The following is an 11,260-nucleotide window of genomic DNA, read 5'->3' as shown; positions in this document are numbered from 1 at the left end:
ATATTATCTAAATAGAAAAGCAATGAATATGCATGTTTAGTCAATTTTAAGTAAAAGCATTATAAAACATCAATAATCTCAGCCCTACTATGTCCAAACATGTGGTAAAAATATTTCACGCACTCTTAGTCCTAAATAAAATATTTGGATGTCCACATGCCATAATATAATTTTGTATCAACTTTAAAAAGAGATAAAGTAATTACAAGTAAAAAACATGGGCGTGTAAGATATTTAAACCTTATATTTTTCAAAAATATTTCAATAGATAATTTAAATCAACTGGAAATATATATATATATATATATATAACAAAAAAACTATTTTAATGTGGAAAATCTAGTCCATAGATAAAATGTCTCAATGAGCATGTTATGCAAAATATTTTAATAGCAAATTTATATATACTATATATTGCTTTAAAAATTTGTGTATATCATATAAATCAATTGCAAAAAATAAGTTTTTATGGATAAAACATTCAAAATCATATTAGTATTTTACCTTTTTTCCCATATATATATATATATATATATATTCAATTTTCCCTAAAATCTAACACAAAATTTTTGAACTTGCAAATTTAAATTATGTACTCTATATTGCATTTGAAAATACAATTTAGAAAATGAAAAAAAAAAAAAAGAATATATATATATATATATATATATATAAAGATGCAATTTTTATTTTTATTTTGAATAGGTTTGATCTCTCTAGGAGCATGTTAGATATGTGCTTAAGATTGACCTATAGTGGTAATAGGCATGGAACCAATTACTATATCATATTTCTCAAGTTGCTAAAACTAAAAAAAAACCATAAGAGTTAACTAAACTATAACCTTTAAAATTATTATTATTATTGATAAAAACAATTAATAAATAAGTTAAACTTATATACATATTTTTAAAACATGTAACAAGATTCTTAACTATGGATATTAGCACTTAGTTTATCATGGATATTTTTAATATGTAAATAGGATTTTCTGTAATAGCATAGCTTATCAATAGCGCATGCCCAAATATCTATAATTCATTTCATATGACATTGTTTTTAATATCAGATTTTTTTAATTAATGAATTTAATTAGAAGGGAAACAATGCATAACTATTTCGGAAATTATGTACACTAAAAATATTTTAAAATATTCTATAGAGATTAAATCCCTACCCTCCACTTAATAATTATTGATAATTAAACTAAAACTTTGATTGTTCTACATTTTGTTCAGGGATTCAATTTTGTCTAAAATTTAACAAAGTTCTATTGGAATTACAAATTCAAGTTGTGCAGTCTACACAATAAGTGAGAATTTTCAAAGCATTAAATCCCTTTATGATTTCAAAATTTAAATTTAAACAATGGAAAATTGCACATGGGGCATCTAATGGTTCTCTCTCTGTATACATGCATAAGTAGAGAGAGAGAGAAGTAATATAGATTCACTTTAACCACATATCTATCAAGCCCTGCGAAGGATCATCTCTCAAGATGCAAACATTTTCTCAAGTTTTTCATTCTAAAAGAGGTTTGTACCTCAAAACATTTGATCCCTCAAGATACTTACTAGGTCCATGGTTAAAATAGATCTATACATGTTTTAAAAATATATTGTAAAGTAATTTTTTTTATAAAACTTATTTTTGTCAATAAATTCCTATTTACATTCTAAATAAGTGGTAATTTTATCTATCATGAGTGAGAGGAATGGGGTGTTTTAGTTAAGAAATAAAAAATGTTGATTTTATTTATCAAAAGGAATTTTGATTAAATGAAAAGTAAACAGATAAATTGTTAAATATGTATGTTTGTTAATACTATATAGGTTTTAATACTGTTAGCACTCCGTAATTTCTCTAGGCCAAAGAGAGAAAATCAAAGGTAACCACAAACTGATTGGAAGATGGAATATAGCCCATCCAGCTTTAGAGAGGGTTCTCTCTTTCTACTCAATCACTAAATACCAGTTTTACTGAAGAACAATGGCTATATCTTTGGAAAATAGCAGAGTTTATAAGTGTGGTGGCAATGCAGAGAAAAACCCATTGGACATGAAGTTAGTAAAAGCTAAAATCAATGACGTGGTGGATGCTTGGTGAATCAGGAAAATTTGTTTAGAGGAAAGATAGAAACACTTCCTTATGCCAATTAATAGTTGCAAATGTGAGAAAAATAAATAAATTAGATAAACATCTCAAGGCGTCAAACAATGAATGAATCTTAAAATGATTACAATAAGAAAAACATATGGGATGTCTAAATGACTACAAGAGATCACCATTAATTAGATGAATTTTGAAACAAGTTTTTATTTTAAACATCATAGGAAGAAATATGATACACATAGAATAGGAAACATACACATAAGAGAGCTGAATCACATGAATCTCTGAAGAGATTTAACCAAGTACTTTTGATCCACCAAGTTCATTAAAACTCATAAAATAATTACAATATGCGCCAAAAATAAGTCTTCTCACACTTGCCCAAACCACCTCCCTGTACATTCATCTGCATATGCCTTATATATTTTTAATGATAATATTAAATCAAAATTAGTGGATTTGGAATTTCTAAATACAGAGATTAGTTGTTGGAAATAAAATCATGAAAATGAACCTAAATGAATTGGTTACAATGAAGTTTGGAATAACTAAGAGCTGGAGTATTCGATTTGGAAGAGGTTGCCAAGTGTTTTGAGTAGTTAGAGGTTGATGAACCTTATCCCCTAAATTTGGAAACTAATGGCCACTTTTTAGCATCTTCAAAATTGGTTTTGGAAGCTTTGGAGTTGAATCTGATGGTCAAATAGTTGACTGTCCAAAAGCACAACGACTGAATTTTTTGAATATATCCTAAATGCTAATCCAGATTGAGATGATTTTTTGGTAGAAATTTAATATCACTATATCCCTCCCCCACACAAATTTTGAGAAAAATCTAACTCACGGATCTCGATAAAATCCAAAAATGGTTGTACATAACGGTGGCTCATTTCTCGAAAACCATTAGGCATTTTGACCTGAAACTAAGTGATTTTATTCATCTCACCCCCATGCATATATTGTAAACATTTCATGGAAAATAGGTACAGGATTTAAGAGATATAGTGAAAATACAGTGACCATGTGAAAGCGTAGTGCTCCAAGCTTATACTATCTTTAGTCATCATCTGACATGCTGGGGGTACTGGGATGGCATGGAATGGTCCATACAATGTTTCAAAACCATGAGAAAACTTATAGGCTGAACACAAACCTTCAAACCCCAAACCTTCTTCTTGTAGTAGAACTGCAACACAGTTGTGCAACACATCTTTATCTTCATGAATTGACCAAACACTAATCTTATGACTAAGAAAAATGATGTAGAGTTGATCCCAATATTTAAAAAAAAAAAAACCTACATGGAAAAAATTTCAAAAAACCCTATTTCCTCATCAAAATTTGATGCCTTGGTAAAAGCACAACACCCCCTGCAGACTTTGTGCAGTGAACCTTTCAGACTGTTGTATTGGAGGTTGATGTCATAGTATAGGCATGATTTGATCACAAAAATGCTTGGCAATATGTCACTAGCTCTTCTGAATGATGCAATCCCTACACCATCATATCCCCACTCATGAATTGAATGGCTCATAACCCTAGACTCACTTAACTCAACCTCTTAGAATATAAATGACCATTTTCATGACCTTTCACACACAGTGGCATAATTACATTGAATAATGAAAAAATTATTCTAAACTAAGACCCATAGCTTGATCTTTTACAAGATCATAGCTAAACCTTAATACATTTATCATAATTTGAAAGGAAAAACTTGTTTTCTGACTACTATAACTATAGGATACTAAAAAATACTATATTGCAAAGTAAATTCATTTTATAAAACATATTTCGTTAAGTAAATGAAATCCTATTCACAATCTAACGAAGTGGTGATTTTATGTACGAGGAATGAGAGGAATGAGGAGTTTTTGTTAAGAAATCAAACATGTTAATTTTATCTATCAAAAGGAATTTAATACGATAAATAAACCAATAAAGTGTGGGCAGTAAACCTAAGTGATATATATATCTATATATATATATATATATATATATATATATATATATATATATATATATATATATATATATATATATCACTTCGGTTTACTGCCCACACTTTATTGGTTTATTTATCATATTAAATTTATATATATGTGTTAAAAAATAAATAAATAAAAGAAATGAAAAAAAGATGGAGAGTGGGTAAAAATTAATAATGGTTTACTCTGATGATTTAGTGGGAATGAAAATTAGGGAAATAAATAATATATTAATTTGAAATAATGATTAGGGTATTTGTGCAATGAATTTAAAGATGGTGTAAAAAGCAGAAATGTAGGAAAATGAACTAATTTTCCAAATATGTATTTTTTTATTTATAGAGATTGTGCTCATTCATATGAAATTTGAGTTTTTCTAATATTGGTATGTTATTTTTCATGCAAAATATAATGTACATGTTTCTATTAGGCAACCTATGACTACTTAAATGATGGAATCTTGCTACGAAAATTTGTAGAGTTGTAGAGAAAATAATGTTCTTATGCACAAATATATATATATATATCTCCATGAAATTATAAGGAATTCCTTTAGTGCAACATAAAAGGGTCTAACATTATCAAATAATCTTCATTTTATTTTTTTCATCTAGAATTGTAACTATCAATGTCCTCTAGTGCACCATAAAAAAATAAAAACAATAAAAAATAAAAAAATAAAAAAAATAAAATAAAGTAAAATAAAATAAATAAATAAAATTGTTAAATGTTTAAGGCCAAAAAAAGGTATATTGGAAATAAACAAGGAATGTAATTTAAGATTTTGATACATGTTGAAACAGTGGGTTTAGGAGAACTGGAGTAAGGATGTGAAAACAATGTTGAAGATCCAAGTATTTTCGTGAGGGTAGTTCACCTAGAAATTTGACAATTCGGAGCAGATTTGTTCGGTAATTTCTAGTCACTGGAATATTGAACAGACAACCATACATTTTAAGAGATGGATGACTCTCTTTGACCCGGAAAGGGAACAATTAGGGGCTAGACCCATTTGGCTCAAATTGCCGCAACTCCCTATGCATCTCTGGACTGAGGATATCTTTCAGCGTATAGGTGACAATTTGGGTAAGTTTCTGGATTATTATCAATCATTCATAGAGGCTAGTAACATGTCATTTGCTTGAGTGCTCATTTTTTTGGATACTAGGGAGGGTTTAGTGGCAAACCTCATTCTGCAGTATAAAGGTTACACACACAATCAGAAATTGGGTTATGAAGGGGTACCATTTCACTGTCATCGTTGTCATAAAGTTGGGCACATTTACAAGGACTGTCCATTGGTACAAAAATATCATGGCAATGGGGCTTCTTGTGCCTTGAAAGTCCCGAAGAGTATAGGAAATAATGTGGATAAAGGGAAAGAGGGGCAAATGTAAATGGACTTGACCCAATCACAACAGAGTTCACAGGAAAGGATTGTTGGAATCGATCTACGATCAACTAGGATGACTCTCCTCCCCAAGTACTCGAAAGTGATTCAAGGTCATCTCTTCTGATGACAGGTACTCCTTCTCCTCCCCTTATTAATGGTATAAATAACAATGCTTCTCTTTTTTAATTATCTATTTCCAAAAAGGAGTCTATGATAGGAAGGGTATCCAAATCACATGTGGGGGTTATTCACTATCTGATTGAACCATTCATTTTAGGTAGTCCAGCTCCCTATACATCCATTTCTTAACCTGATGATTTTCCATCTGACACCTTTAGAATCCCTAGATATAATGTGAGATCTAGAACAAGAGATCTGTTTGAGGGAACTATCCAACTAGGTTCAAAGGGAGGTCTAGGTCAGCTATCTCTCTCCAAAATTCTTAATATCCCTCATGGTAGAAAATCTCACATACCAAAATCTATTCACTAGACCAGTCAAGATATAATTGTTGATTGCAAAATTTCCTTATATGGGTTCCTTAGAGCACGATAAACCCCAAGTTTTTTCCTAAAATGAAGATTATCTCTTTGAATTGTACAGGTTTGGCTAGTCATCCCAAAAAGCTAACATTGAAACAATTGTTTCTGGGGGACATGCTTGATGTGGTCCTATTAAAGGAGACATTATGTTCTAGTATGGAGATTGAAAATGTGCTTAGGGGTATGATTGGGGGCAATGGAAATAGGGATAAATTGTATCACTGTGAAGGTGATGAATATATGGAGAAGTGAGGGCATATTAGCTGCTGACATATTTTCAGAAGAAATTGGATCGTAGATCAGAGTGGTAAATGTTTATGGGCCACAGATGGAGAAGGTGCGGTTCTAGAATAAATTGATGAACAAATCCTTCATTCACCTGAATAATATAGTTATGGGTGGGAATTTAAATTTCTCACTAGGATTGTCATAAATTTGGGGGACACACGCTCAACAAGATCAACTGTCTGATTATTTTTCCCATTTGATCAAATCCAATCATTTGGTCGATAATAGATTAACTATGATCGTTCCTACCTAGAGAAACCATAGGACATGTTTTGAGTCGATAACCAGAAGGATTGATAATTTTTTTATCAGAGATACATTTTTGGAAATCATTCCACTTTTCAGGAAGTGGGTAGGGAATGGGGGAGTATGTGATCACTTCCATTTATTCTTAGAATTGGTATGGAAATATCAGAAACCAAAATCCTCGTTCAAATTTAAATCATCATGGCTAAAGGAGGAGGAAACTATACAAATGGTTAGAGACACCTGGAGAGATGTGGAGGTTCATGAATGGGGGTCTGTGGTGAGATGTTTTGAAGAAAATTTGAAGACTATCAAACCAAAAAAATGGAATGGTTGAAGAATCAGAGAAAGTGTGATGAGGAATAACTTAATAGAATTGTAGAAGAAATTAGGAAAATGGAGATGCCTGGAGGTGTAGGTTATGACAATAATGATTCTAAATTGTGACTTGTATAGCTAGAGTTAAAAAAGAATAAACTACTTAAGCAGAGGGAAGAGACTTGGAGACTGAGAAGTTAGGATATATGGTTACATGCAGGGCATGACGATACAAATTTTTTCCAACAATATGCAAAAGGCAGAAGGGTTATCAATACGATTTGGGAATTGTCATATGCTCACAATGGGAAAGCCTATACTTTCAGTGAGGTGGCAAGAATGGGGTTGTGTTACTTTCGCTCCCTATTTCAGGATCAACAAGATGTATTTGTTCCTAAAATTATCTAGACTACCTCTCTCTTTCCTCGATATGTTGACAAGGATGTAAAAGTCGAATTAATGGCTCTCGTAACAACTTGTGAACTAGAGACAATGTTTTACTGGTTCAAGGAAGATAAGAGCCTAGGTTCAGATGGTTGACCGGTTGACTTCTTTCTGGAATTTTATGGTTTAGATGGAAATGACATTCTAAAGGTGGTGGAAGAGTCTAGATCTTTAGGTAAAATGTATGATGCTTGCAATGCCAAAATTCATTGCACTTATCTCGAAAGTAGACAAACCACAATCCTATGATGATTGTCATCCTATTTCTTTATGCAATTGCATTTATCAGATTATTGAAAAAATAATTGAAAATAGGCTAAACTTGATTCTATCCAAACATATATCAAAATAACAGTTTACATTTTTTGATAAACATTAGATTCATGAAGCCATAGGCGTTGCACAAGAAGCATGGCATAACTTAAAGACAAGGAAATTGAAGGGAATGATTCAAGATTAATTTTGGTAAAGCAGATGATAAAGCCAACTCGATTATATTAGGATGTTACTCACACATTTGGGATTCCATATCAATTTTATAATCTAATTTGTATCTTACATCACATCAAATTCCTTTGCAGTGTTAATCAATGGAGTTGCTACTGATTTTTTTCACGCAGAAAGAGGATTAAGAAAGGGATGCCCTCTCGCCCCATTAATGTTTTTACTTGTGATGGAGGGTCTCAGTAGAAAAATATTGGATGAAAATTCTAGAGGGGTCTTCAAATGAGCATGTATCATCAGGAATATATCATTATCGCACCTCCTTTTTGCAGATGATGTCCAGATATTTCTTAATGGTTCTAGGAGGGATGATGTTGCCCTGCATCAAATTACCTAATTATTTATAAAAGAAACTGTAATTTAAATAAACCCGCATAAATCAACTACTACATCTACTGGGTGTTCTAGAGATGAAATATCATACATCAGGGTGATATATCCCTTACAATTGGTTGATCTAGAAGAAGGCATAAAATATTGGGGATTTAGGATTAAACCCAATGATTATAGTAAGACAAACTAGATGTGGATGATAATGAAGATAGAAAAAAGGATCAACTTATGGTGCCATAAATGGTTATCTTGAGCAAGAATATTGGTTCTGATAAAATCTATATTGGAAGCAATTCTGATCTTTTCGATGGCCCTTGCCTCGATTCCAAAAGGAATTTTACACTTAATTCAGAAGAAATGTTGTGAATACTTATAGCGCGGGGACAAATAAGGTAGGGTCTTTGCATGGATTAGTGGGATTATATTGCATTACCAAAGAAATGGGGTGGATGGGGTATCAAGGATTTGTACATTTTCTCAAGGGCATTGGTTGCAAATGTGGTATGGAGATTGATTACGATAAACAATATTTCAATGAAGATTATTGTGAGGAATTACATCTATCCTCTGTCTATTATTGACTAGGTTCGACTTCAAAACAAATACAAAACTAATGTATCAACTATATGGAAAGTTGTTTTAGCATCTTTTAACATAATTGGAGAAGAAATCATCTTTAGTGGAGCAAAGAAACCACATGTATAGACTTTAGTTGAGTGGGTCAAGGCGCTAAACTTTCTTCGAAATATTGCATTCCCAATGAAATATTGCCCTCATTGTCTTGAGGGGGCCCAAAATTTGTTCAATTGAAATGGCCTTTCATGAATGAAGATGTGTATGTTAGAAAATGGAGTTGAGATGAGTGGGGTAGAGTGACGAAGAAATCGATTTTAGTGGAGGAAAGAAACATGTATAGAATATATGGGTGAGATTACTTGTAAATTGATTCTAAATAACAAAATTCCAGATGTGAGAGACTTGAGTGGCTCAGAAATACCAAAATTATAGAATTGGAGAGGTGCTTTTCAAAAATCTACCCAGAAAGTGAAAGATGGAGAGATAGATTTGCAAAATGGAAAGACTATTCTACTGACTTGACTTGGGAAATTGAAAGGCTATTGACTTGAAAAGACTATTCTATTGAATTGACTTTGACTATTCTATTCTATTGACTTGACTTGACTCCTCAAAAAATGGTGCGGTAAAATTCATGAAAAAAAACTCTTTTGGAGAGAGAAAGGAGTATTCTAAGCAATGATAGTTTATAACAAGAGTTATGGGAAGAAGAAATTAGTATTTCTTTTTATCTGGTGAATGGATCACCACCTATTGCAATAAACTACAAAATTTTTGAAGAGGTATAGAGAGGTCATCCATGTTATTATTCAAATTTAAATATTTTTTATTGTGATGCATATGCTTGTATTCCTAAGAATGTTCTAAATCAGACCCTAAATCAAATAAATATATCTTTTTTGGTTGTTATGATGTTTCTAATAGATATAGGTAGTGGGACCCTACTGCCCACAAAATCATCATTAATAGAGATGTGATATTTGATGAATCTTCTCTTACTAAACGAGATCACGCCAAAGATGCTGTGAAACAGGAATAGGCACCAAATAAATAAATTCATCTTGATACTAAACCATCTATAAACACATAGAATCAAGAAGAAGCTTCTGAAGATAAATAAGTTGTAGATGATGAGGATACTCAGGAAAATGTTGAAGTTCCAAAATCTACACAAAGAAGATCTACATGGGATAAAAAATCTTCAAAAGGGTATATAAAATTTGTTTCATCTACTACTTTGGTTACTGATGTTATAAAATATTCTTGTTATCAAGAATCAATAAATGATATCAATAATGACAAATGAAAAACAACAATGAAAGAGGAAATGGTTTCCTTGGAGAAAATATAATACAAGGGACCTAGTAGAACTTCCAAAAGATAAGAAGGTTTTTGGATTCAAATGAGTCTTCAAATTGAAAAGAGACATTGATAATAATATTGAAAGGCATATGTCTAGATTAGTTGCAAAAAGTTACTCTCATATGGAAGATATAGATTCCCATGAAGTCTTTTTCTAGTTATTAAACTTATTTCTATTCATATTGTATTGGCACTAGTTGCTTTGCTTGATTTAGATTTAGAGAAATTAGAGGCTAAAACCAAATTCTTTCATGGAGATTTGAATGAGGAGATTTATATGGAATATCCAGAAGGTTTTGTGCACATCACAATCGAAGACTAGTTTTTAAGCTCAATAAATCATTCCATGGCCTAAAGTTGTCACCCATGGTACAAGACGTTTGATACCTTCATGAAATCCAAAATTATACTAAAGTGAGTATGATCATTGTGTGTACTTTAAATGTTTGAATGGAATAATTCATTATCTTAATGTTTTACGTTGATGATATGCTTATTGCAAGTAAAAACATGGAATAGATTAATAGGTTAAAGGCTTATATGGATAGGGTATTTCATATGAAGGATCTAGGAGATGTAAAGAAAATATTCGGCATTGAAATATACAAAGATAAGAAAAATGGTAGGCTCAAGTTTCATAGTTGTAATATGTAGAGAAAATTCATGAGAACCCCAGGATGAGGAATGTGAAACTAGTTAATATCCCTTTGTCTTCTTATTTTAAGCTTTCTTTCAGATTATGTCCTAGAAATGAAGAAAAAATCGAGTATATTTCTCTTTTATAGTATGTTTATGTAGTAGGAAGTATGATGTATGTGATTGTTTGTATTATTCATAATATTTCACATGAAGTGGGTGTTTTCAACAAGTTCATAGCAAATGTAGGAAAAGAGAATTGAGCTGTAGTGAAATGGGTGATTCGATATCTGTAGATGTGTTGACTTTGACTTTTCAAGTGATTTGGAAAAGAGGAGATCTACTATAGGATATGTCTTTACTCTCGCAAGGGGATCCATCAGTTGGATGTTCAAGCTTTAAGAAACAATTTCCTTTATCCATCACAAAGGAAAAATAAATTGTTGTATCACATGCTTGCAAATAGGTAACTTGGTTGAAGAGACTTCTAGGTGAACTTGAGAGAGAGAAGAATAATG

This window comes from Pinus tabuliformis, chromosome 2_2, assembly GCF_031772625.1.
Source record: "Pinus tabuliformis cultivar Carrire ecotype Pingquan chromosome 2_2, CPIR1, whole genome shotgun sequence".
NCBI classification, from domain to species: domain Eukaryota; kingdom Viridiplantae; phylum Streptophyta; class Pinopsida; order Pinales; family Pinaceae; genus Pinus; species Pinus tabuliformis.
The sequence above is the reverse complement of the archived record's forward strand: the minus strand, read 5'-3'. Positions refer to the sequence as shown.